This window comes from Salarias fasciatus, chromosome 20, assembly GCF_902148845.1.
Source record: "Salarias fasciatus chromosome 20, fSalaFa1.1, whole genome shotgun sequence".
Lineage (NCBI taxonomy): Eukaryota > Metazoa > Chordata > Actinopteri > Blenniiformes > Blenniidae > Salarias > Salarias fasciatus.
The window spans coordinates 10,407,465-10,428,175 of record NC_043764.1 but is presented as its reverse complement, the minus strand read 5'-3'; the positions used below and the strand labels follow the sequence as shown (position 1 = coordinate 10,428,175).

Here is a 20,711-nt window from a genome sequence, read left to right as displayed (position 1 = left end):
GCACCAACCCAGTCTCACGGCAATTCGTGCTATGAGTCACGTTAATTAATCTATTGCATAGTGTCCGGGAGCACGACTTGCACAGTTTTTTCGTGTCCCACGTCACTCTTTTTAAACTAATACATTTCAATGAGAGTCGCCTGGCCACGCCCCCCTCGCGATTAAACGAGGCATAAACTGTTGTTTCTTTTATCCAGACACTCAAATAATAGCCAGTTTTACTGTTTTATTGCCCTGTCCACACTGAAGGTAACTTTAAAGATGTGTGCACCCACATAGCTGAACAGGAACATGCTGGAAACATCGCGATAGTATCCATTCAAATATAAAAGGGGATAAAAAAAAATTATCCACTCTCTGTATGGTGGAAATACATATTGGCGATCTACGTGGTTACATTCTCAGTTCAAATGTGTTCAATAGTGAGCAAAATGACATAACAAAGCGAGTTTGACCGGGGAGGAACGGACATGCAGCGCAGGAAGTAGCTATGACTGCTCACCGGCTGCCGACAGCTCAGTCGTGGGCAGCCAGTTCCGCTGCTCCCCTGCTCCACTCGTCGCGTGCGGGCGGGCGACTGGGCTGTGCAGCCGCGCATCGGGCTCCCCGGTTGGGAGACTGGAGGACAAATTGTGTGATTATGGTGACTGACAGGTTAGAAGTGGACAGTGTGCCCAGAGCTTTATGTCGCCGTTCTGTGTGCACCGGCTAGCTTAGCTACAAGCACGCAGCATCATGGGAATCGTAGTGAAAAACAAGACGGGTGGTCCGATATGCACAATAACCCGCCGCGTGCGTCTCATATGCACATCTGTTCGGCAGGTTTATGCACCAGATCATCCGTGCTTCCACATCTGCCCGGGACGCTGCGCCAAAATCATCTTTTAGACTGTCAATGGACAAAAACCATTCATCCAGAGAGCGGGATCCAACCCGCAACGTGATCCGAAAATGCACTTCACAGACCGAACCTTAAAAAAACTGAACTGTGATGGGTCCAACATAAAACAGAACCCCCCCAAAATGCCCAACGGAGCACTTAAAACGCAATTAATAACTTAAAAAAATAAAACTGCGCAGGAGCGGCTGAAGCTGCAGCTTACCTCTGATCGTGCATGAGGGCTCTGACCAGAGTAGGCATGCGCAGGATACGTCACTGCGCCGCCCAGTGCACGCACACGCACAAGCACAACAGTCAGAACTCATAAAGCACAATAAATGAAGGATTTTAGTGAAACTCAAATTAATAATAAGTTACATTCACCCCACTTGGATTTCACTAAAATCATCACACATAAAACTTGAACCAGGATCTATGACAATGCTGACAACACATACCATACTGGACCAGACAACACAAAAAAAAATCCATCATATGAAATCAGTTAGAAACTATCTGTAAAACAGATCAAAAGAAGTAAAAGGTTGATCAGGCCTTTAACCCTTTAGGAAAACAGAGGTGCAGCCTACACCTCAGAATAACTGGTCCCTCACGCATACATGTCAAAGTCAGTCTCACAAATCATAGATCCATTAAAAAAAACAGAAAACCTCACTTCATATTAATAACTATACTACAGAATGAGCCGTATCTGGCTGAGACCAAAAAATAGGTTTCTGAAACATACTCTCAATCAGTCTGTTGACAGACTTGACCACTCTGCCTGCTCTGGTAACAACCCTGTCCTGAACTGCAACGCCATCAGAACCATGTGGCAACTCTTGCTGGGGGTCAGTATGTCGTTCACCAGAAGTCTGCAGCAAGTCAGAGTCAAGATTTGGGACAGTCTGCAAGTCAGCAGGAGAGCAGTCTTGATTAAGGACTGGATCAGTCTCAGTTTTGCTGTCAAAGGGGGGATCGACTGGAATGGAATCCGACGCGGGTCGGGTCCCAACCAAGTCAGCAGAAGAATCCACACCCACGGTGACAGTCCTGGTCTGTGTCTCGGCAAATTCAGAAAAGTCAGGAGCAAATCCAGTATCATCAGTGTCCACACCAACAGGGTGTGTATCAGACATGTCCGATACTTGAGAAGCGAGCTCCTCCGCTCTCACAACTCCATCAACCCGATCAGAGTTCAGCACCCATACAGATGTCCGCCCCTGAGAGGATTCCATCTCCAGGCTACTCAGGCCATCAGTTCCTCCATAGGCGCTGAGACAATCATCTTCATCAGAAAACACATCAGAAGGTTGACTCTCCAGTGTATCCCGGACAGGGAGGAAATTGACATCCAATAGCAGATTCCTGTGCACAACCTTGGACTGGCCGGAAGCATCACTGATCTTGTAGATGTGATTTGTGGAGTTTCTTTCAACCACTGTGTACACCACCGGTTCCCACTTGTCAGCCAGCTTCTTCTTCCCACGCTCCCCTTTATTAGCGAGAAGCACACGATCTCCAACATTCAGTGAGACACCCCTGACTTTTTTGTTATATTGACAGGCCTGATGTTTCTGTTCTTTCGCAGCATGTTGCTGTGCGATCTGGGCAGCCTCAGATAGATAGGACATAAGAGTCCTTGAGTAGCTGCTGAAATCAGTCACGACTGGATCATGCAAAGCAGACTTGAACATAATATCAACGGGGAGCCTGGGGATGCGGCCAAACATCAGGTGGAAAGGGGCAAAGCCAGTGGTCTCATGCACAGTGGCATTGTAGGCAAACGTCAATGTCTGTATCTGTTGAGGCCATTCCTGCTTAGTCTTCAAGGGGAGTGCACGTAACATACTGCCAAGTGTACGGTTAAACCTTTCCGTGCCCCCATTGCCCATTGGGTGATAGGCAGTTGTGTGGGACTTGGCCACACCAGACAGCTGCAACAGTTCAGACAGTAACTCACTCTCAAAGCTGGGTCCCTGGTCTGAGTGAATGTGCTCTGGGAAACCATACACACAGAAAACACAGTCCCACAGCTTCCTGGCAACCTGCTTAGCGGTCTGGTTTCTGCAGGGAAAGGCATAAGCCATCTTGGTGAAGTGGTCGGTTGCCACCAGAACATCAACAGATCTTTTGTTTTGTCTTCTGCTGTCCAGAAATCAATGCAGACCAGCTCCATAGGTGCTGTGGTCTTAATGCTTTCCAGTGGGGCTCGTGCTGCAGGCTCTGGAGTCTTGGCGAGCACACACCTCTCACAACAGCGTACATACTCTTTCACATCTCTCTGAATGGTAGGCCAAAAGAAGCGCTGCCTTGCCAGGTGGAGGGTTCTGACCTGACCCTGGTGCCCTGCCAAATCATGAACGCCCTTGAGCGCCATTTCTCTCAAGCTCGCAGGCAACACCAACTGAAGCCTTCTTGTCCTATGCACATGGTCCCGTGATTCTCTGTACAAAACCCCATCCTGGATCTTGAGCCTCTCCCAGTGTTTCAACAGGGCCAGTGCCCCAGCGGTCATCGTGTGTCTGTCCCGTCTGGAAGGACGTCTTTTGTGGGTGATGAACGGCAGAACGCAGGAGATGGTGGGATCTTTCAGTTGCTCAGCCTCTAACTCATGCAAGGAGATTGCAGGTAAGGTGTCCTGACCAACTGGCTGCAGCTGCTGAACATGTTGAACAAGGTGGGCCGCCCTGTGGTTCATGTCACTCTCCCAATCACCATGATATGACAGGATGGCTTTGACTTCTGGAGTGCTGCAAAATCCCATCATGTCTGGAGCATGTGTGGACTGCTGAACCACCTGAAGACATTGGGCACCAATTCGCAGAGCATCCTGCACCTTGTCAGCCTCCGCACATTCTGCTTCTTTCACCAAGTCAATGTAAGGCTCATGAATGAGACGCATGCCGATGGACGAGGTAAAGGGGACACGACTAAGTGCATCAGCCACGACATTTTTGGGACCCGGGATGTACTTCAGGTCAAAACTGTATGATGACAGTTTGGCCACCCACCTTTGTTCATAAGCATCAAGCTTCGGCTTGGTCAGTACATGAGTGAGTGGATTATTGTCTGTCCATACTGTGAAATTGTGTCCTTTGAGCCAATGGCTGAACTTCTCCGAGATGCACCACTTCAGAGCCATAAACTCAAGTCGATGTGCTGGATACCGCTGCTGCGACTTGCTGAGGGCTTTACTAGCAAAAGCAATGGGTCGGACTTTGTCCTCCCCAGCAGGCAGCTGGGACAACACAGCACCCAGTCCATCTAAAGACGCATCCACAGACAAGATGAAAGGTCTGGAGAAGTCTGGATGAGCCAAGACAGCACAGTTGATGAGTTCATTTTTGAGTCTGTGAAAGGCCGCTTCACATGCAGGAGTCCAGTCAGTGGCAGTCAACTTTCTGAACATGCCAGCATTTTTACTGGGCCGACCAGGCTTTTTATTTCTCTTCTGGCCAGCTGTCAGCGCAAACAAAGGCTTAGCAATTGCTGAACATCCAGGAATGAAACTCTGATAGAAGAAGACCATGCCTAAGAAGGACTTGAGCTTCTTCACGGAAGGAGTGCAGCCATCCTCCTCCATCACAGCTTCCTTTGGCATCGCAGCAATCACTTCCACTTTAGCAGGATCCACTGCAACACCACTCTGATCAATGACATGTCCAAGAAATTTGACAGACGTACGCAACAAATGACATTTCTTGGGACTGAGTTTGAGATTGTTGTCTCTCAATCTTTGGAACACAACTCTGAGCCGGCCGAGTGCTTCCTCTTCAGTTGGTGCAAAGACAAGAAGATCATCCAGGTAACAGAGCAAACTGGTAAAGTTGAGATCTCCAAAAATGTTCAACATCATTCGCATGAACGAAGCTGGGCTGTTGCATAACCCTTGTGGCATTCTGTTATACTCATACAGGCCAACAGGTGTTGTGAAGGCAGTGTATTTCTTATCTTCTTCGCACATGGGGATGTTGTAAAACCCAGAGGTCAAATCCATCGTGCTAAAGAAGGCATTACCACCCAGGGCTGCAAGACAATCTGCTTGATGAGGAAGTGGATGGGCGTCTTTCAGAGTCCGTGCATTCAGCCATCTGAAGTCTGTGCAGATTCTCAGGCTGCCATCTTTCTTCCACACCATGACAAGAGGAGAAGCATAATCGCTGATGGACTTGCGAATGATACCTTTCTCCTCCATGTCTGTGAGAACTTGGCGAAGTTTCTGGCAATGAGCAGGTGGTACCCGTCTATATGGCATGCGGAATGGGCGGTCGTCTGTCAGACGAATGCGATGCACATATCTGGTAGCTTCCCCACAGTCAAGCGAGTGTCTCGAGAAAATATCCTCAAACTCTTCAACAAGCTCAGAAAGTTTTCTCTTAGCATGAGAACTGGCATGACACGCCTCAATGTCAAGGTCAGACAACCCCAGGTTGGAGAGTTTCTGTTTCAAATCAACTGGATCTGCAGATGATGGGCTGGTTTGAGGTCGGTATTTATCATCGAGTTTACATGAGCTTTGCTGGATTGACAAATCCTCCACCGCAATGCAGGGTGAAACATCAGCAATCTTGGCGTTTCGCTTCAAGGTGTCTGGTTTGGATGACAGATTGGTAATCTTCATCGGTACCCACCGGTCTCCCCACATGGGTGTGATGAGTCGACCAACCAGAATATCCCTTGGTCTCGACTTGGAGGAGCTCGGTTCCACAATGACTGTGCTGCCTGGGGACACTGGCCCGTTGCCGGGCAACCTGCCCCACACCAAGTGTTCATGCTGGGGGAGCAGCGTGACAGCACTGGGCAGCCTCACGGTGCCTATCATGCTGGGAACTTCACCACCCCTCCATCTTGTTGTGCATGACATCATATCCAAAAAATGCTCATAGTCTGGAGGTGGATGCTTGCAGCCTGTAGACAGAAGCTTCCAGTAGTCATCATTTTCTCTCATAGAGCTCATAAGGTGCTTGACAACATTGGAACCAATGATGAACTCATCACGCTGGCCTAAAACCACCAAAACTGGTACAATGCATTTTACTCCATAGACCGTTATTGTCAGGTCATAAATACATTTGGGGTGGGACTGCTTTCCCCCACACCCAACCAGTACTATTGTGTCTGCTGACTGTGGTTCCCCTACAAGGGCTCCAGCATCTCTAAGCCGACACTCAGCCTCTTCACTGAGAGCCATAGACCCGGAATCTATCATGCCCTTTAACGTGACCCTGTCATTCACTGAAACCTGCGTGTAGAATAACTCACTGAAAACTGGCACCTCTGTCTGTCCCTGTACCACCACCTTGTAGCCCTCCGGCATGACTGAACATGTGTTGACATAAAGGAGCTCAAGGTCTGACTCATCTCTGCAGAGGGTTGTAAGTCCACCTCCCACACCGCCCCTCTCCAAGTGTGGGTGTACTAGTTTTCCGAGGGCTGGCTGCGGCTGCCTGCAGTTTCACCCCTCGGAGTCTGGCCCTGTTTAGTGCAGTCTTTTTTCCAATGTCCAGGAGTGAAGCAGGACAGACACAGATTCTCCCTTCTGCAGTGCATAAGTGTTGAATGACTGGTGTCACCACAGACACGACAGTTCCGCCCTCGAAGTGGGCCTGAGGCTGGCCGTCGTGATGGCAGAGGCGCAGGAGCTGTAACCTGAATATTCTGGTGAGCCATAATCCGATCCAAAAGGCTGATAAGAGTATGCATGCCATTCACATCAAAATTCTGATTGGGGACCGGGGCTAGCTGGCCACGAACTGGTTCACAAATAGGACCAGTAGCTGGGCGAGATGGTGCTACTGGTGCAGACTCAGAAGTGGACACGTGCTGAAGAGATGTAGGCAGCTGGGGAGGAGAAGGAGCAAGAACCGTAGGCGTACCTGGGATAAACTGGGCTGCTGTGGGTGAAAGCTGCGACGTAATGACGCAGACCATCCCAGAAGAAATCGATCATTTTCTTTTGAATTTGAGCCAGGAGACCTGGAGGAGGGTCTGCACTGGTGAGTCTTATGCACTGGTGTTTTAAGTCACTCACACTGGTGAGTGACTTATTGGCACGCCTCAGGATGCAGCTGGCCACGCCTCTCCACACCAGATCCGCCGGTCCTGCGAGGTACCTCTGCAGGAACTGAAGTCTAAAAGTGGCGGTTCGGCTGGCCAAGTGGACCAGGCCCTGGCCCCCCTCCTCTCTGTCTAAAAACAGCACCCCCTGTGGCACCCAGTGCAGACCACCCCAGAAGAAATCGATCATTTTCCTTTGAATTTGAGCCAGGAGACCTGGAGGAGGGTCTGCACTGGTGAGTCGATGCCACAACTGGAATGCAACCAGGTTATTTAAAACCAGGACTCTGCCCCGAAGTGACATTTTTGGGAGGAGCCACCTCCACTTGGAGAGCTTACCCTCCACCTTTTCCATGACGGCGTGAGATGTGAGATATATGATGATCGAAGATAAGATGGGGGTCAAACCTGACACCTAAATTAGTAATGGAGGGAGAAAGGGGAAAGTTGTAGCCAAGAAAGGAGACAGAGGAAATGACGGAGGAACAGAGCTGGTGAGGAGTGCCAATATGAATGGCTTCCATTTTGGAGATGTTCAGCTGTAAGAAATTTTCACTCATTCAAGCCTTTATATCCTCCAGGCAGTGGAGTGGAGGAGGGGGTGGATGTGGAGTTGGATGGAGACAATTCTTTCAAGGATTGTGGAGATGAAGGGGAGATTGGAAATGGGTCTGTCATCTGACAGAGGTTCAGGATCGAGAGTGAGTTTTTTGAGAAGGGGTTTGATGATAGCTGTTTTGAGGCTGGTTAGTGGTGCATGAAAGTCAAGTAAAGCCTGAAGGTTATTTTTGTAGTAGTTCAGTGACTGACGTGTTCAGAGGAGGAGACAGGAGCTGCAGATGTTGATTGAGGGAGGTGGAGTCAATTTTCCTGAGGTTCCTGAAGGAGATGAGGCATTGTGGTTTGGCGAGGGGGGAGGGGAGAGGGATCCTGAGGGTGACTGCGTGGTGGTCTGAAATGCCTATGTCCTGGATTTGAAGGTCTAAGATGTGGATGTCGTCAGAGATGACCAGGAGGAGGAGCTCCAGGTCGAAGTCCCCGCTAGTAGCCGGGCAGACCATATGGAGAAAGTGGAGGAAGCAGCCGGGTTCGACCCTGGGTCCTCCGAGCTGGCTGACCAGCCCTTTGGTCTGGTGGCCCATCATGACAACGATGACGTGCTGGACATCCGTCTGGACATGCATGGGTTGTCGGAGGACGAGGGCTTGCCGTCAGAGCAGAGCACCCAAAACTCTTTTTAGTTGAAATAATTTATTCAACTCACACTGTTATCCTAGTGGTTCAATAAGTTAATTTTTTCCCATAATGTCTCTCTGCAAACATGAGAAAAAGGAATTAACAGGATTGCACACTTCTCTATTACAATGGTAGTAGAATGAAAATAAGTGGTTTTAATTACAGTAAATGGGCCCAAAATCGTCTCCACGAAAAGTGTGATTTTGATTTGTCTGCAGATGTTATGGAAATTTAAACATACATTAAAGAAGAATTAAAAACTGAGCATCTGGCCCAAATCTTTTTTCCACCTTAAAGCTAGTGTCCGGAGTTTCCGTTCGTTTCCAATGTATGTATCATTTTTCAACAGAGCTTAAATGTGTCAGTCTGGTTCGATACTACAATATAATATTAGCATAAAGCAATATAAAAATTTATTCATGAGCCCCGCCTTCGTCTCATAGACCCCCGTGTTATCCGAAAAAGCGCCGGTCAGCTTCAGCCAATAGACTTCAAGCTTCCGCATTCTCGTGCTGTCAATCAAAGTGTGCACACAGCCAGAGAGCACGGCCGCTCGCCCAGGCAGAGGTGAGTTAGCAATGCAGCAGCCGCCGCGCTTACCTCGGATATATCCATGGTCTGCTGAACATCCACCGTAAACAGCTAAACATGGAGGATGCTGCAGGACTCGGAGGCTCTCATTTTCACCCGACGGATAACAGCGTGCACAATTAAGGGGGCGTGGCTTGGTCGCTCATGAAAGCAGAGGGAGGGGGAACCTGAGACATTGGATTAAAAAAAACCCTCTCTCTTTCAAAACTCCGGACACGAGCTTTAAAGTGGTACCAACTGAAAGCCACCTGTGGCCCACTGCTCTTTTTTGAGATGTGGGCCACATATTAAACTCAACATCTGGCCCACATTGGGTTTGCCCCCTTAAAAAAGACACCACCTCCACCACATCTAGGCCATGTTTGGTTCACATGCTGCCATGTGCCAACCAAATGCCAACTGTGATAGCTTCCAGCCAAATGTGGGCCAAATATCTCTGCTATATGGGTTGCCTCTGTACTATAGTCTGTGCTCGCGCTCTCTCTCTCTCTCTCTCTCTCTCTCTCTCTCTCTCTCGGTGCATGCTGGGAGTGGGAGGTGTTGGTGAGGTTGCAGAGTGCCTGTGAGAGTCTGACCTGGCAAAGTGAGTTTTTGAGACTTTTTTTCACCTGTTTAAAGCACTCCCAGCCCCTCCTGCAGCTCAGTGAGCTGTATGGAGTGAGGCTTGGCTTCTGGGAGCTTTGTGGACCAGTTTCTGGTCTGGTGGGTCTGTGGTGCTGCTAGCAGGGCGCTAGCTGTTAGCACCATGGACTTCACCAGGCTAACGAGGAAGCATGGTTTCAGGATGACACCTGACTTTTCCTGCTCCGTGGAGGAGTGTGTCCAGGCTGTGGCAGGGATTATTGGAGCTGCTAACATCGTCTCCGCTGCCAGGATGAACGGGGCTGTGGTAATGTTTGTGGCCGAGGAGGAAAAGGCTAACACTGTCATCTCAGCTGGTGTGGTGATCAGAGACCTGCCGGTTCCTGTCATGCCTCTGACCACACCGGCTAGAAGAGTCATCCTGGGCAACGTTCCTCCTTATATCAGAGACGTGGACATTATTAACACCCTGTCCAGGTTTGGAAAGGTGGTGTCTCCTCTGAGGAAGCTGTCCTCTGGCTGCAAAGACCCTGAATTCCACCATATTGTGAGTTACAGAAGACAGCTCTTCATGGTGTTGAAGAACAACAACCGGGAGTTAAACCTGAGCTTCACAGTCACCATGGAGGGCTTCCACTACACCATGTTCGCCACCACAGACAACCTGAGATGCTTCAGGTGTGGACAGGAAGGACACCTGAGGAGGACCTGTCCTGAGGGGGACGCTGCTGGAGGAGGTGACGGAGGAGAGAGGAGTGGAGCGGAGGAGGAGGCTGCTGGAGGAGGTGATGGAGGAGAGAGGAGTGGAGCGGAGGACGAGCCTGCTGGAGGAGGTGACGGAGGAGGAGGTGGTGAAGGGGGAGAGAAGAGCAGTGGAGGAGGTGACGGAGAGGAAAGCAGTGGCGGAGGAGGCGGCGAAGACGACAGGAGCGGAGGAGGAGGTGAACAAGAAGAACTGCATGGAGAGAGACTTGGAGCAGAAGAAGGAGGTGGAGGAGGGGAAGGCCAAGATGGGGAGCAGACTGGTGGAGGTGGAGCAGAGATGGAGCAGCCTCTCTCTCAGGAGGGTCCTGTGGGTGGAGCTGCTGGTCTGGACTCTCAGGAAGGTGGAGTTCTGACTGGAGGTCAGGAGGCGTCGGAGCAACCTTTGACCGATGGAGTAAGGGTGGATGTAGAGATGGAGGAGGAGGGGAGCAGCAGGATGGTGCTGCGAGACAAGCGCAAACAGAAAGAAGTGGGCGGAGCTAAAGGAAAGAGGGTCAAGTCAAATAAAAGGAAGCTGGTGAGTTCTCAGGAGACTGGGACTGATCACAGCTCAGCTGAAGAGGGTGGAGGAGGGACCAGAGACTCTCTGGACGAGGGTGGAGATTATAACTGGGACTTATTGGCCGAGGAGATCCAGGAGGGTACGTATGGGACAATAGCAATGAAGAGATTCTTGGACAAAACCAAGAATAAAAAAGGTGTTAAGGTGGAGGACTATTTTTCTGATCTGGAGGATTTTGTTTATTTTGGAGGAGTCAACATAAAGTACACCGGAAGCGGGGAGCTGACTGATCGGGAGAAATACAGACTGAAGAAACTGGTGCAGAAAGTGAGAAAAGGGTTAAAAGAACAAAAAGAAAATGAGTTCCCGTGACTCTTTCTCATGTGTAAGATTCTGTTTGCTGACAATGATGGAGGCTTTAAGCTATGGAGGAGTCTGAGACCTGATATGTGAACTGCCTTAACAATTTGCGAACATGAGAATGGTTATGGAAATGTAAAGAGTTTTTTTGAAATGTGAATAAAGTGTGTTTTAAAAATCAAAAAATCTCTCTCTCTCTCTCTCTCTCTCTCTCTCTCTCTCTCTCTCTCTCTCTCTCTCTCTCTCTCGGTGCATGCTGGGAGTGGGCGGCGGCTGGAGTGTGTGAGAGCGTGGTGTGTGTTGTGTGGTGTTTTGCTTGTTTTTTCTGTTTGTTTAAGTTGTTAATGTTCACTTTCACTGTAGTTTATTAATCACAGAGCACATTTATTAGTTTATATCGTTTATTTGGGTTCTTGGTGGGTTCTGCGGTCTGTTTGGGGGAGGTCTGGCTGCTGCCATGACCAACCTCAGGCAGCTCACCCGCAAACACGGGGTCCGGGTGGTGGCCCAGTTCCCCTGCAGCGTGGAGGACGTGGCCCTGGCTGTGGGGGAGAAAGTGGGCTACGACAATGTTAAGTCGGTCGCGCGGATGAACAGCGCCGTGGTGATCTTCCTGGACCAGGTGGAGCAGGCTAACGCTGTGGTGGAGTCGGGCATTACCATCGCGGACAGGTTCGTCCCGGTCCAGCCGCTGTCTCAGCCTGCTGTCCGGGTCGTCCTGTCCAACGTCCCTCCCTTCGTGCCAGATGAGCTTCTGATCCGCGAGCTGTCCAGATTTGGAAAGGTGGTGTCCTCGGTGAAGGACATCCTGTCTGGATGTAAGTCTCAGCTGCTGAAGAACGCCGTGTGCCACAGAAGACACGTATTTATGATACTCAGCGAGGAGCTGAACCTCCCGATTCCGCGTGAGAGTAAATGATTATGATTACGTGGTTTTCGCGAGCTCAGCTGGCATTAAGTGCTTCGGCTGTAGACAGGAGGGACACACCATCAGGGCCTGCCCGGCCGCGTCTGCTCCATCTGGTTCAGCGGGATCTGGCTCTCCGGAGTCCGGCTCTGCTGGGTCTGGCTCGGCGGAGGCGGACCTGGCGGGACCGGGTTCCGCGGAACCCGGCGCTGCCGCCGCGGCCGCCCCACACCCTCAGTGTCACAAGTGATATCACCAGATCTATGAAGGATCTAGAGACCAAGATAGTGGAACTGGAGCATTTAAGTGAGTCCACAGGAAATCAAGGTGACTTTCAAAACCTCAAAAGGAAAAAAATGGCTTTAGCCGACCTGCTGAACGTTAAAGTGCAGGGCGCACTGGTTCGGTCCCGGTACCAGACCATCACAGGGATGGATGCTCCCTCTAGCCGGACAGGGGAGAGTGATCCACGCACTGCTCTCAGGCACGGGGGAGGAGATCACCGAACCATGCCAGATACAGAGGACGGCGGTGGGCTTCTACTCCTCCCTGTGCGGGAGTGAGTTCAAGGAGGAACAGGAGCTCCTGGAGGGGTTCCTGAGGGGACTGCCTCGGGTCTCTGATGAGATCAACACAGAACTGGAGGCCTGCCTGGACATGCAGGAGCTGCGGGCAGCGCTGCAGGCGAAAGATTTTAGATTAAAGATTTTAATGTGGCATCCGCAGCAAGGGTCAACTGGGGGAAGAGCGAGGCCCTTGCTGTCGGCAGGTGGCATGGCGGTCTTCCAGTTCTTCCCCAAAATTTAACATGGAGGAGGGAAGGCCTCAAATATCTGGGCATTTATGTCGCCAAGGAACATTTTGTTCAGAAGAACTGGGAGACCGTCATGGAAAAGGTGGAGGCTAAGCTCTCCAAGTGGAGGTGGCTCCTCCCGAAAATGTCACTTCGGGGCAGAGTCCTGGTTTTAAATAATCTGGTTGCATCCCAGCTGTGGCATCAACTCACCAGTGCAGACCCTCCTCCAGGTCTCCTGGCTCAAATTCAAAAGAAAATGATCGATTTCTTCTGGGATGGTCTGCACTGGGTGCCACAGGGGGTGCTGTTTTTAGACAGAGAGGAGGGGGGCCAGGGCCTGGTCCACTTGGCCAGCCGGACCGCCACTTTTAGACTCCAGTACCTGCAGAGGTACCTCGCAGGATTTCGGATCTGGTGTGGAGAGGCGTGGCCAGCTGCATCCTGAGGCGTGCCAATAAGTTGGGGTTGGATAATGTTCTGTTTTTGACTGATCCCAAATTTCTAAATCTCAAGGGGCTGCCTCCGTTTTACCAGAGTTTATTTAAATGCTGGGCCTTATTTTCATGCAGAAGGTGCCTGAAAGCTGACTCTTTGCACTGGCTGTTGAAAGAACCCCTGATCCACGGAGCCAGACTGGACATCAGCGGAGCCTCGACCCCCGGCCTGACCGGAACGCTGATCCAGTCTGGGACCCTCACCGTGGGTCAGCTTGTGGATGCTGTGGGGCCGGACCTGAACGATGCCCAGGCTCTGGGCTCACTGCTGGGGATGCAGTCCATCCGGGTGTCCCAGGGGCTCCTGGAGAAGTGGAGGAGTGCGCTGACGCCCAGAGACAGGAGCCTGCTGAGGAGATACAGCCAAGGAGAACTCTCCCCAGATGCTGACGACCCCTTCCCCGAGGTCCTGCTGAGCCTGGAGCTGGGGGATCTGTCCGGCCCCCTCCTGAAGATCACACAGTCTGAGAGACTTTCTTTGCACAAAGCAGACAAAAAAATATTTTACAGGAACTGTGTGAAGAGCATCCACAAGGGTGGACTGAGCAACAGGCCCCCCACTGTGTGGTCACAGAGACTGGGACAGGCTGGACCTGGACCTGGCCCACAGTGGAGGATTTTATACAAGCCCCCCTTGAGAAAACGGACTGGAGACCTCCAGTGGAGGATTTTACACGGTGCCATCGCCTCCAATGCTTTTATCTCTGTCCTCAACCCTGCTGTTTTAAACACGTGCCCTTACTGCCATCAGAGAGAGACTGTCTACCACGTTTTTACTGAGTGCAAGAGGCTCACAGGCTTCTTCACTCTTTTAACGGCGGTTTTTAGTCTTTTTAGTGTTGCTTTTACTGAGAGAACTTTTATCATGGGAGCTGGCTACAGACAAAAAGAAAAAAACAAGTGGCAGCTCCTCAATTTTATCTCAGGGGAAGCCAAGATGGCGATTTACATCAGCAGGAGGAACAAGGTTGAGGGCAGAGAAGGACAGGACATCAGAGAGGTGTGGCAGGTCAACGTCAAATCCAGACTCTGCCTCGAATACCGGGTTTTTAAACAAAACAATGATTTAAATGCTTTTAAGGAGGTCTGGTGTTTTAAGAACATTCTGTGCTGTATGGACAACGATGAACTTCATTTTGCACATTTTTTAATCTGAATGATTGATTTTTAGTGTCTGACACACTGTATCACTACAATCTGGAAATAAAGTGTGTTTTAAAAATCAAAAAAAAAATCTCTCTCTCTCTCTCTCTCTCTCTCTCTCTCTCTCTCTCTCTCTCCCTCTCTCTCCCTCTCTCTCCCTCCTTTGTTCTACATCCCTGCAGGATCTCTGACAGTGGAGCTGGAAGTTCGTGGTCCAAGTCTCCTGCCTCCATCACATCTGAAGCAAGTAGATTTAAATCTGTTTGCTTTTTGCTCTCTGTCTCAGTCCAATCCTTTTTTCTCCTTCTAACCCCTCACCACGAGGAGAGCAGCAGAAATCCACCACCTGAGAGATTAAATTTCAAAAGTGACAAAAGTCATGCACGGTGCTTTCCACTGAGGCTTTTGAGAATATTCATTGTGGTTTGCAGTGTTCACTTCAGGTCAACATGAAACAGAAGGTAATGATGAAGTGTAATTGCTGGTCCAATAACTGTGCTGTAGTGACCTCACCTGTATGTAGGAATTCCAAATAGCATGTCCTATATCAGTCTTTGGACAAAACCTACAACCAGCAAATAAAAAAGACTCCAGCGTCTACCATCTAATCTATGTTGTCTCTATCTTTTCAGGCACAAGGACATAGACTCCTCCGACTGGCCTGTCGCTTTGCTTTCAGCACAGATACAGCAGCATTTTTTGTGCAGGCAGGAGTGAAGATTTTATCAATCAGTCAACATGGAGAAAGTCCACTGGACTGTTTGTGCAGTGCTTATTTTTATTCATTCATTTTTTGCCATTGTGCACTCCAACCCAGTTTCTGCTGAAAATGGTGGAAAACTTTCAGTTGTGCTTTATGTACTTGTTTATTCGGTGTTTCTTTTTTTAAATGTGTGTATTTGTGTGTTTTACCACACAGTACAGTTAACAACTTTGAAAATACTAGCCCTGTTTGATCTGATTCAGCTTTTCTCTTCTTACTGCAGAAAAGTCAGGAAATTTTCCTACAAGCTGGACTGGAGCCTGAACGATTTGCCCCGAGCCTGGTCATGACCCAGGTTTTTCAGTAAAAAAAACAAAAAAAAACCAAAAAAAAAAAACCCTGATTTCCCAGATTTTTTGATAAATGTAATTTTCTTTCCCACAGTCGTAAGAGTTGGAAGGTGTCCCATGTTCATTGGTCCAAAGAATGACAACTGGCAAGAAATGACAGTGTCGGTCCAAGGAATACGAAGTGCTGCCATAACGGATGTGCATCTGTATGCATTGTGCCCATTTTGACAAAATCAAAACATCTGCCCAAAACTTCACATCTGCTGTTGTGATTGTTTGTTTGTGTGTGTGTGTGTGTGTGTGTGTGTGTGTGTGTGTGTGTGTGTGTGTGTGTGTGTGCGTGCGTGCGTGCGTGCGTGCGTGCGTGCGTGCGTGCGTGCGTGCGTGCGTGCGTGTTATGTATCTTGACTGTCTGTATGCTTCCCTCAGGTTACTGAGAACTAAGTAACAACCTGTGGACAAGCCTCCCGAGGCCACTGTTGGTCAAAGAATTTGGATCCCCTCTTCATGGAATTTTGCAATGCATGTTAAATTATGATTAATGAGATAAATGGTCACTTTACTGAACAAAATACAGGAAATGCTGCTGTGTGGTACTATGAGATGAGACACCAATCAAATTTGATTTGTAACTGCAGATAGAATTTGTAAAAGAATCATAAAAGACGGTAGATGTACGTCAATTGATGTCTGTACTTCCATTTAAAATCTGCCTTTGAATGATCAGGGCTCTATGGCTGCATCTCTGTCATATCACATGACACACTTTGCAATATGGTTGTTTTTTCTGTAGTGACATTACTCATTAATAAAAGTTGTAACGCATCTATTTTAATATAGTTACTCTTGTCGCTGGTCACTACTCTAACACCAATCGTACTTTTTAAAATAAACCAAGAATAAGAAAAATAACCCGCACCCCCCCCCCCCCCCCCCCCCCCCCCAAAAAAAAAAAAAAAAAAGTGGTTGGTGGACAAAATACCAGATTATTCAAAATCAGCTGTCAGAGCATCAGGGTGTAGTACTATATTTAAGTCTCATTAGACCTGAACAGATTACTCACTTTAATATACATATTTTAAGTTCAAACACGAATGAACGCAGGAACCCATACGTTGCCAAGTGATATGGAATATTTACAGATGGATCAACAAGACACAAAGAAATACTGAGGGCTGAAAACCAAACGCTGAGCAGAAGGACTGGACCAGACACACCAGACTATAATCCAGCGTGATCTGCAGGGAGGGGAGGGAGCAAAAAGAAGAACACAAGTAAAAAGACTCAGGGAACAGGAACGCATTATGATCCAGATACAATTAAAAAAATAAATAAATAAATAATAGGGTGGTGCTTCAAAAGGTTATTTATAATTGGAGATAATTAATAGGTGTAGCTTTTAAGACAGAAGTTCAATGTGTTGATATCAAGTCGATCAAAAAAAAAAGAGGACATAGAATTCATGAATTCATGAGAATAGACGCCTCACGTCTGATCACATTTAGAAAAACGACAGTGTGTATCTACTGTGTTTGAGGATGAGCAGTGGCAGAGGAAGAAAAAAGTCATTGGGGAGGCCAGGAAGAAATATGTGCCTCTCCTGGGATGGCCCACAAATCAAGAAAACAAGGACTGTCTGACTGCAAAGCAAATGTTGATTTAGAATATGCAGATTTGATGAAGACAAGAATTAAAAAAAGGTGAGAAACGGTTGTAAAAAAGATTGTTTTTCTACTGTAAAGAGTACTTCATTTTATGTGGCTGTCACAAATACACATAAAGCGTTGTTCACACCGCCAAATGATTTCTGCGTTTTTGCGTCCAAATATAATTGAAAACAATGGGGAACGCGTGTTCAACCGGCGACGTAACGCAACGCCTCAGACGCGTTTTCAAGGCAGACAATAACAAAAATGCTTTCTTGAATCATAACATGCTGGAAAGATGTTTGTGTTTGTGCATTCTGGTTTGATATGGAAAAAAAATTGAAGCTGATATTTTGTCTTTTCTGGATGCATGTGAGTTCAGGTTTGCACTGATAAAAGAGTTGGAGCTGGAAGCCCTCTCTCTTGCGCGATGTGTGCTCCAAACCAAAGGATTTGACCAGTTCTGTGAATCGCTCTGCTGTGGCTTGGATAGCATATAACTTCACAGCGACAGGTCAAGACTACCAAACACATACTATAACGTCCACGATAAAGAGGCCCCACCTCAAGAAGTCAAATGTAATGGAAACAATTTCTCAGGGCTTTCTACGTAATAAGAATATAAGGTTGCCCAGAATCAGCGTGGGGTGGTCACACCACCCCTGGCCACGCTGTGGCTCCACCACTGTGTGGCAACAAGTGGGGTAGAAGTGACCGTGTGCTGTGGTGTGGAGGCAGTGAGTGCAGACACGTCATGAAAGTCCTTGACAGCTTTTTCTGACCCTCATGTTGGTCCACTCCTCTTCCAATGCTGTGTGAAGTTGAAGAGAACACCTCTCCAACGTGCCAGACGCCATTGAATGTGAGCATTTGCCCACTCAAGTCTGTTACGGCAACAATCTGGAGTCAGGTTAAGACCCCGATGAGGACGACCAGCATGCAGTTGAGTTGAGTTTGTGCAGAAATTCTTTGGTTATGCAAACCGGTTGTTTCACCATCTGTCTGAGTGGCTGGTCCCAGATGATCTTGGAGGTAAACCTGCTGGATGTGGAGGTCCTGGGCTGGTGTGGTTACAGGTGGTCTGCAGTTGTGAGGCCGGTTGGATGTTTCTCTGAATTCTGGCACCAAAGGCGCTTCTGTATTCTCTGAAACGCCTTTGGAGACAGCTTATGGTGGAGAAATGAACATTCAGTGCACAAGCAACAGATCTGGTTGACATTCCTGCTGTCAGCATGCCGATTGTGTGATACCCACAAATGTGTAATCACAGTTGTAAGGTTTTTCTGTTTTCATTTTTGAAGAAAAGGTCAAATTTATGTGTTTTTGAGATGCTTGTGGATACATACAAGGTACAGTGTCAAAAGTTGACCACAAGGGGGAGTGCCAACCCTGTTGAGCGTGAGTTTTATGGAACCGCGAGGCTTCCGTCCCTCAGACTGAGGACGGCCTGCTTGGCGGAACCATCCGTGGACTCATGTCTCTGTTTCTCCTGACTAAAACAGGAAATTACATCTGTTTACGGGCCACACGAGGCGTGGGGTTTGTAACAATTGCACGCTCCCTCAATGCTTGCGACATCTGTGGTTTTTTGCTGTGAGACAAAACTGCACATTTCAGGGTGGCCTTTTATTGTGGGCAGTATAAGGAACACCTGTGCACTGATCATGATGTCAGATCAGCATCTTGATGTGGCACACCTGTGAGGTGGGACGGATTATCTTAGCAATGCAGAAGCGCCCACTATCAAACATTTAGACAGATTTATGACGACATTTGAAAGAAATGGTAATATTCCTTATCTGGAATGAATTTTAGATCTTTGAGTCGATCTCATGAAAAATGGGAGCAAAAACAAAAGTGTTGCAATTATATTTTTGTTGAGTATACTTAAGCCAGAACCCGGTCAGGCCAACTGCACCGTCTGCGCCCAGCCAGGACTCGGCTCAGGACCATGCGCGACAGGACCTTTAAAGCTGCTGCTCCCCGTCTGTGGAACGCCCTCCCCGACCACCTCAGGGCTCCACAGATGATGGACTCTTTCAAAAAAAGGGCTGAAATCCTTTCTGTTTTGTCTTGGTTTTCATGACTGATTTTACTGCTGACTGCTCTTACTGTTTTTATTGTCTTCCTGACACTTTGAGATTTGCCTACAAATGTAAAGTGTGTTAAAAATAAAATCTGTCATTATCGTTATTATTATTATTATTATTATTATTATTATTATTATTAGAAACACCCAGAAAGGATTATGAGAAAAATCATGAAGTCAGATATAAAATCAGAAATAAAATCAAGAATCTTTTATGTCTTTACTGAGCTCTAACAGGGCGATGAGGACCAATGAAGCAGTGAAAAGGTTGAGGTGAAAGAGGTGGTTTCTCAGTGTTCTGTTTCAATAATCAGGGTTTGGGCAAGCCACTGTACTAATGCTATAATATAATGTGTTGTGGAATTGATGAAAACCCATGAGAGTAAACAAGATTTTTTTTGTGACTTCTTTTATTGAAAGTAAGCACAAACAATAATAAAATTCAGCTTTGATGTAGATTGTTCTCAAATCAGCAGGACTCTCAGCAGGCACGTCCACCAGTTGTGTCACAGTTAATGTGCTCTCATGGATATCAATGCTCTTTCAAGGAGTTGTCAGTATCCTGAGGGTAGCATGCAGACATGTGCTTTAATCATGGTACAGAACAAAAAAAGTCAATCACATCAGTGGATGTGGAGTTTCTGGTAGATTTTGTCAAAATCTTACCTCTCAAGGGTCCCATGCATACTTTTCCACATCCATTGCTGCAGCACTTCTGGTTTGTTTCACAGTCATAGTCATGATTGCACGCTTGAATACAGGTACTAAAACCACTGGGCCTGGGACACACTCCCGGTTTTACCTCTGTAGTAAAGAAGACAAAGGTTGTGATGCAGTTTGGAAAATGCATGTATGACAGAAATAAAGAGTGCCTGAGATGGTTAATGGCACAGTTTTCTTCCATTCACTCAAAATATGAACGTGCCAATGTCAGATTATCCAAAAAAGGGGTACAGTTGTCTGTCGAAACTTTGGAACACACAGAGCATCTTAGTAATATGAGAGGTACTTTGTTCATGTCTTACCCAGGATTGGCGCCACTGCCACACATTTTCTTCCACATCCGGAACTGCAGCACTTGAGTCCACGAGAACAGTCATCGTCCGTCAAGCAAGACTTTCTGGGAATTAAGGCACAAATGCCGACACGTCCATGCTCCTCACGAGGACAACCTCCAGGATTTTGAATTTCAAATAGAAATCAACAATGTTAAAAGACATTGTGCGTTGTTCAATAAAAGACATAACAAACAGTAAACTAACAAAGTCAGATGTTGAAATCATACCTCCTGGATTGAGACCTGAAAGAGCAGAAACTGGGCCAAAGTGCACAAAGGCAAAAACCAGGAGGGAAACAGTCAAGTAGATCTTCTCCATGTCGGTGTTGCACTCCAAATCTTCACTTCTCTCCGGACAGATATCCTGCTACATCATTTGCAAGTCATTTGAATCAGGCTGAGTCATTGAGTATTTAAGTGTCTTTTGGTGCCAAGTTTTTTTTGTAATCGGAGCTCAATTAAAAGTTGTTTTGGACTAAGGCTTGAGGAATGTTTGCTTTGTTCCTCCTCATTTAATAATTTTTCACACCCACTGACATTTAATTCACCT

The 20,711-nt window shown here is 47.8% G+C and overlaps 1 long non-coding RNA gene across 1 annotated transcript; it reads right to left on the bottom strand.

Moving 5' to 3' along the window:
- Window positions 1-19,770: 19,770 nt before the first annotated feature.
- On the bottom strand, window positions 19,771-20,487 carry LOC115408920 (uncharacterized). Its single transcript, XR_003933808.1, has 3 exons — window positions 20,390-20,487; window positions 20,130-20,276; window positions 19,771-19,908 (listed from the first exon to the last, which is right to left on the bottom strand). It is a non-coding gene; the product is annotated as an uncharacterized LOC115408920 (long non-coding RNA).
- Between the last annotated feature and the right edge of the window lie 224 nt (window positions 20,488-20,711).